This window comes from Capra hircus, chromosome 3 (assembly GCF_001704415.2).
Source record: "Capra hircus breed San Clemente chromosome 3, ASM170441v1, whole genome shotgun sequence".
Taxonomy (NCBI): Eukaryota; Metazoa; Chordata; class Mammalia; order Artiodactyla; family Bovidae; genus Capra; species Capra hircus.
Genome location: NC_030810.1, coordinates 110,024,816 through 110,032,351, shown reverse-complemented (window position 1 = coordinate 110,032,351; position 7,536 = coordinate 110,024,816).

The following is a 7,536-nucleotide window of genomic DNA, read 5'->3' as shown; positions in this document are numbered from 1 at the left end:
CCTTTGTTACTTGTTGCATATCTATTTTTTAACTAGAAATCTAGCATTCTATTAACACTAAGTCAAACAAGTGGAATCAAAATGTCATTAGTGTGTTAGGCAAAAATTCATGTTTTCTAATATATATATATATAATACATATTACTTATATACATATATGTATGTAAAAGCTTTTCTACTACATTTGATAAAGGCTTGAGAAAGAACATTAAAAAAAGAATAAACGGAGAAATTGGAAAACATAAATTGCCGCCAGTGTCCCAGCCCTGTGGCGAAACCCTGCTGACCCCCGCCTCCACAGGAGGCCCTCCAACACGAGCAGGTACTTTTGGTTCAGTCTCCTGTGGGGTCACGGCTCCTGTCCTCTGGGTCTTGGTGCACACAAGATTTTGTCTGTGCCCTCCAAGACTGGAGTCTCTGTTTCCCCCAGTCCCATGGAAGTCCTATAATCAAACGCCTTTGGCCTTCAAGGTCAGATTCCCTGGGGATCCCCAGTCCCTTTGTCAGATCCCCAGGCTGGGAAGCCTGACATGGGCTTCAGAACCTTCACAACAGTGGGAGAATGTCTTTGGTATCATTGTTCTCCAGTTGTGGGTCGCCCACCAGGCTGGTATGGAATTTGGTCTTACTGTGGTTGTGCCCCTCCTACTGCCTCGCTGCAGCTTCTTCTTTGTCTTTGGACGTCTTTATCTTTTTTTGGTGGGTTCCAGCATCCCCCTGTCTGTGGTTGTTCAGCAGCTAGTTGTGATTTTGGTGCTCTTGTAGGAGGGATGAGTGCACTCCCTTGCAAGCACTTTTGAACGCTCTCTTGGCGGTTTGAAAAGGCTCATGCTAGGAATTAGGGTGGGGCATGGCTAAGGAAAGACCCAGAGACTGCCAGAATTTGCTTGGCCTCAGCATCACTTAGTCTGGGAGGTAGCACAGTGACGGAAACACCAAGATCCTCCACGCTGCCCCACCTGGACTCTGAGTGACCTCTAGTTCTCCAAGGTGCCCTCTTCTTCAGGAGGAAATGTATCTGGCCTCTGCAATAAGGTAGAGAAGTGGAATCCTGAAGATATTCCACAGGGCCATCGGCTCAGCAGAGAATCAGGGATTAATGTGGCTGGGGTAGAATGGGGATAGAGGTTCTGAACCTGAGGCTTTAAGACTGTCAGGTAATTATTTTGAGAAGAACTGTTCATTAAAAGACATGATTAAAAGAGTGAACAAGCAAGCCACAGGGTGGCAAGATATTTTAAATGCATATGCCTGACAAAGGACTGGTATCCAGAATGCAAGGACTTCTATAATTCAATATGAAAAAGACAGACAACCCTCTAGAAAAATGGACAATATTTTGGATAGCTACTTTACAAACACAGATATCCAAGCATTCAGTAAACATCGGATAAGGAACTTGACTTCATCAATCACTGTGGAAGTGCAAACTAAACTGCAATGAGATTCCACTGCATCCCCCATAAGAATGGCAAAAACTATACACGACCAAGTGCTGGTGAGGGTGTGGAGCAACTAGAACTCATGTGCCCCTCCAGAGGGAATATAAATGGGTACAGCCACTTTGGAAAACTGCGGCAGGATCTAATCAACTGGACGCACGGATCCCGAGGGCCCAGTGTTTTCATTCCGAGGTATTTGCACACATGTGGGCATCACAAGACAGGTGCAGGAAGGTTCATAGTGGCATCACTTGTAACAGACGAAAACTGGAAACCACTGGTCTCTCAGCACAGAAGGAGGCCGTCTCCCTGCCCCCCATGTCCTTCGAGAACTGAACACGTGAATTTAAGGCAAAGCGTGGAGAGCTGGGTTAAATGCCAGGAAGCATTTTCTGACAGTGAGTTCTTCCTGGAAGACTTTAGCTGAGAATTCTCATATGGTCTGAAAAGAATTTGCTGTGCTGACTGCTGAAGGAGCTTCCTAGGTGGCACTCGATGGTAAAAAACATGCTTGCTAGTGCAAGAGATGTAAGGGATTTGGGTTTGGTTCCTGGATTGGGAAGATTCCCTGCAGGAGGGCATGGCAAGCCATGCCAGTATTCTTGCCTGGAGAATCACATGGACAGAGGAGCCTGGCGGGCTACAGTCCACAGGGTCACGAAGAGTTGGACAGGACTGCAGCGACTTAGCGCATACGCACTACAGAAGGTGCGAATGGAAAGGGTGAACTTTCTGTTTTCTCCTCAAGATTCTCTGATTCAGCAGAAATGGGGGACCAATCTGGCACTGCCAGGAAGTTCTTTTGAGTCTCTGTTGATTGGGAGGGAGTTAAAAGGAGTGAGGAAGTAAAGTAGGAATTGAATACCTTGTTGGCTCAGCTCAAGATGTTAACATTTATGCATTTTCCTCTATTTGTTCTCTTTCCAACAGATCTCTCGACTTGAGTCATCTTTAACTTTGTTCAGCTGCAGGTCTAGAGGGTAATGTGACACCTCTGCAGGGCTGCAGCTAAGAGAGGAGACGGGGCAACCACAAATGGTCTAGCTTGCAAGCACTGAAGGTGCTTTGCAGGCAGAACCCATGAAGCCTCGGCCCCTGGCTGCTTCTACTTTCCCTGGGTTCAGGCGGCCTGACCGTGTGAAGCCTCCCCCACTTCTCACCCTACCCTTGCAGAGTGAGGTTTTGTTGCACCTTCAAAGGTGTTAGTGACATTGGCTCTCTGAGCTTAACTGGCTGCACATTGCTTCTTGGGGGTGAAGATCACCAGGGGCAAGTGGGGTTGCTCCCAGGTTAGGATTCTTCCAGGGCCCAGACTGAACGGAATCAAGATTGGGATGGGTTGGGGGTGGGGATCAAAACCCATATTACTCTAAGGGAAATGAGGGGCTAAGAGGAGGTGGGGAGGATAACAGAGAGGGGATTCTCAGCCAGCAAGGGCTTGAAGCCCAGCGGTCCTCATTCCTCAAGGTCAGCTCACAGGGGAACAGTGGTGATGGACAGTGGCTTCTGGGGGATGGGAAGATTCAGTCCCACTCCTAGGAGGTAAGAGGAGACTGAGGTAGGCAACTGGGGTTAGGGGGCAGCTCTGGGCATGTAGATGCCATGGTGGGCCCCAGAGCCACCCACCTGGGCTTAAATCCTTGCTCTGGATAGTAATCTGCTGAGAGCTTGGTGAAGTTTTTAACCTTTCTGCACTGCAGAGTCCTAAATTCTAAAGTGGGATAAATGATCACACCTGCATCATAGGGGTGTTAGGAAGGGTAAATGAGATAACACTGTGAGAAATGCTTAGACAATGCTTCTAACAGCCTCTCTGCAATGGTGGTGATGTTCTCTGGGCTGTTCAGTCAGCTGTTACCAGCTACATGTAGCTACTTGTGGTTGGCTAGTGAGACTGAGGAACTGAAATTTTCATTGTTTTAAAGTTTTGTTGTTGTTCTGTTGCGAAGTCTGTCCGACTTTTTGCAACCTCCTGGACTGCAGCTCACGAGGCTTCCCTGTCCTTCACTAATTCCCGGAGTTTGCTCGAACTCATGCTCATTGAGTCGCCGATGCCATCCAACCACTTCATCCTCTGTGGCCCCTTCTCCTCCTGCGTTCAATCTTTCTCAGCATCAGGATCTTTTCCAAAGAATTGGCATTTTGCATTAGGTGGTCAAAGTATTGGAGCTGCAGCTTCAGCATCAGTCCTTCCAGTGACTATTCAGGGTTAATTTCCTTTAAGATAGACTGGTTTGATCTCCTTGTTTGTTCAAGGACTCTCAAGAGTCTTCTCCAGTACCACAATAAAAATTAAGTAGCTAGATGTGGCTAGTGGCTAGTGTGCCTTGTTGAATATTGCAGGCATGCCTGGCAAGTGGTAAGTGCTTGACGATTAGCTACCGTTGTAAGGAAGAGTGAAAGCCTTGAGCCACCAGAGCCTTCCTCTCAACCTTAGCTTGTACTGGTAAATCCCAGTGAGGTGAAGTAATTTGTGCAGAGGTACTCAGCCATGAAGCCTGCTGGGACTGGACTCACATCCCTAGCTGGGACTGGAGGCCCAAGGAAGGACCTGATGTTTCCGAGTTAGTCTAGAAAGAGAGCAGGAGCTGTAAAGACCAGGAGTCCAGTGCAGAAGGAGCTAGGCTGGGAATGAGACTCTGGGCCTGGCCTGCAGGGGGCAGACAACACTGAGGCATCTGATCACCACCCTCTTTCCCTTTCCTCCTAGAGACCTGGAGAATGAGCTTGGACGGGTCAATGGGAAACTTTGTATCAGGCCTGCCAGCGACCCCTTGTGGTTACATAGACAACTGCCCTAAGGAGAGCATCTTAATTAATATCGAAGATCATTTATTTACCCACCCATCCAGGAAGCTTTATTTTTTATTTTTTAGGTCTTGTTCAATCCCTGTCCATCCCTGCCTTCAGGAGCTTAGGAAAAGACAAGCATATACTCAATATAGTCTTTGTGTTTTTTAAAGCATTTTTTTTCATGCCTCCATTATCCTATTTCATCAATTTGTTTTATTGTCTTTTTCTATGGCAGAAAGTGAAGAGGAACTAAAAAGCCTCTTGATGAAAGTGAAAGAGGAGAGTGAAAAGTTGGCTTAAGTCTCAACATTCAGAAAATGAAGATCATGGCATCTGGTCCCATCACTTCATGGGAAATAGATGGGGAAACAGTGGAAACAGTGTCAGACTTTATTTTTGGGGGCTCCAAAATCACTGCAGATGGAGATTGCAGCCATGAAATTAAAAGATGCTTCTTACTCCTTGGAAGAAAAGTTATGACCAAACTAGATAGCATATTCAAAAGCAGAGACATTACTTTGCCAACAAAGGTCCGTCTAGTTAAGGCTATGGTTTTTCCAGTAGTCATATATGGATGTGAGAGTTGGACTGTGAAGAAGGCTGAGCACCGAAGAATTGATGCTTTTGAACTGTGGTGTTGGAGAAGACTCTTGAGAGTCCCTTGGACTGCAAGGAGATCCAACCAGTCCATTCTGAAGGAGATCAGCCTTGGGATTACTTTGGAGGGAACGATGCTAAAGCTGAAACTCCAGTACTTTGGCCACCTCATGCGAAGATTTGACTCACTGGAAAAGACTCTGACGCTGGGAGGGATTGGGGGCAGGAGGAGAAGGGGATGACCGAGGATGAGATGGCTGGATGGCATCACTGACTCGATGGACGTGAGTCTGAGTGAACTCTGGGAGTTGTGGATGGACAGGGAGGCCTGGCGTGCTGTGATTCATGGGGTCGCAAAGAGTCGGACACGACTGAGCGACTGAACTGAACTGAACTGAATTCCAATTTTTGATCTTCCTAAAGCCAAGAGCCAAGTCTAATTTATTTTTGTGTCTCCAGGCCTAGCATAGTAAAATCTTCAAGATACAGCAAAGTATAATTTTTAGAAGTTCTGGAGTCACAGAGTGGATTCTAATTCTGGCTCTGCTGCTTACTAAGTGGAAGACGGGGGTGGGAGGGGTGGCTTAATCTCAGATTTTAAATCTCTAACAAGGTGATAATGACATTGATTTCTATATTGTGGAGAGGATTATCCTTTTGCTCACACAATATCTTGTATACTCATCTCTCCACCTGAAATTGAGATCTACACTTATATCTTTGATTCCTGGGTGGGGATGATCCCTTGGAGAAAGAAATAGCAACCCACTCCGGTATTCTTGCCTGGGAAATCCCACGGACAGAGGAGCCTGGCAGGCTACAGTCCATGGGGTCACAAAGAGTTGAACACGACTGAGTGACTAACTCTTGCACTTCACTTCATGGAAGCTCTTTCCTGACCAGGCTTTGGGGCACGTACGTGTCTCAGCTTCAGGGTACATACATGTCTCAGCATTTAGCACACCTGTCTGGCATTGTAATCGCCTCTTGTCTGCATTCCCTCAAAGGACCGCAAGCCCTCAGAGGCTACAGGCCACATTTGTCTTCTTCTGTGCTGGGCATTCAGTGCCTGGTTCAACAAATCTGTGTGGGATGGAGGCTGAGATACAGCAGAGGCCCCCTCCTGTGGGTCCTCCTTACGTCCAGTAGCAACCAGCAGGAGGCTGCTGAACTGTCACCCTATTTTGACCTTCTCCTCTCACCCCACCCCTCGGTTCTCTTACTCTTAAATAAGTGGGTCTTATGGGAAGATTTTCCTACCTTGCATGGTCTTGTTTATTTGCTTGGTTTTGGTTCTGTTGTTGAGGGCTTTGTTTTGTTTTGGCCATACCACAAGGTATGTAGTATCTTAGTTCTCCCAACCAGGGATCAAACCTGCCCCCTGCAGTGGAAATGCAGAGTCTTAACCATTCCCTGGTAGCTCAGTTGGTAAAGAATCCACCTGCAATGCAGGAGACCTCCGTTCAGTTCCTGGATTGGGAAGATGCCCTGGAGAAGGGAAAGGCTACCTACTCCAGTATTCTGGCCTGGAGAATTCTATGGACTGTATAGTCCATAGGGTTGCAGAGTTGGACATGACAGAGCGACTTTCACTTTCTCACTTCCTCAACCACTAGACTGCCAGGAAGTCTGAGATTTCCCTACCTAACGTGCTTGGTTGTCTCTGAGTTAACCTAGTATCCAAATAACTCAGCACCTCTATTCCTTCCCTTCTGGCAATGAGAGATCATCAATTTCTTTGAAGGGGGGGGGTCCCATTTAATCTATGTTTCTTTGAATCACAACTCCACCCCACCTCAGTTTCCTTACTTTTGACTGTACACATACTCATCACATTCTTCCTTGCATTTTTTTCCCCCTAAATAGTATGTTAATGTTTTTTTCAGTTGTGCTTCGGATAGGGCAGCCTAGAAGCCTGTGGTCACCAAAAGTAGCCTTAGAAATTAGGGAATGGTTTCATAGACGCAACTGGAAATGGATGGAGACACATTCTTCCCTGGAGACTAAGGAAGAAAAGCATATCAATTAAAGCAATAAATTGGATTTTTTGAGTTTTTTTTGTTTACCATTGTCAAACATAATCTATATCACGCATTTCTACAGAATGCATAAAATAGGTCAGATTTCATTTTCTTCAGTTTTCTTATTTTCTCCTCCTGTTCCCTGAATAATGGGAAGACGGTAGACGTGTGTATTTAGAGAAGGTGGTGGTAGAGGATTGGGTGCACTGGGCCCTGGAGTTGGACGCCCGTGAGCAAATAAAAACTAAAAAGTGGCAACGAGGTATCTGGAAACGAGCACGGGGTTTGAGTCAGACAGACCAGAGTTCGGGTCCTGGGCACAGGGTTTGAGTCAGACAGACCGGAGTTCGGTCCCGGCTCAGCTGCATTCACTGTGCACCTTGGGTTTCACTCTCATCCGTCTCCTGCTGCACCAGTTTCTCTCTCCACTGGGTTCCTTTCGTCCGCCTGTAGTTGTGCACAAGTACCATCCCAAACCAAACGAACCTTGCCCTCTGCCTTCCTCATCCCTTTCAGCCTCCCCCCATGCTTCTCCTCCCTTTACTGCCAGTTTCTCAGAGGAGTCGCCCACAAACCCTGTCTCCTCTTCTGCAACCCCTCCCCAGTTCTCACTCTTGGATGATCTGACTTCAGCCCCCACCATACCACTGACCCACTTCTGTCACTCACGATGGCTCCTCTGT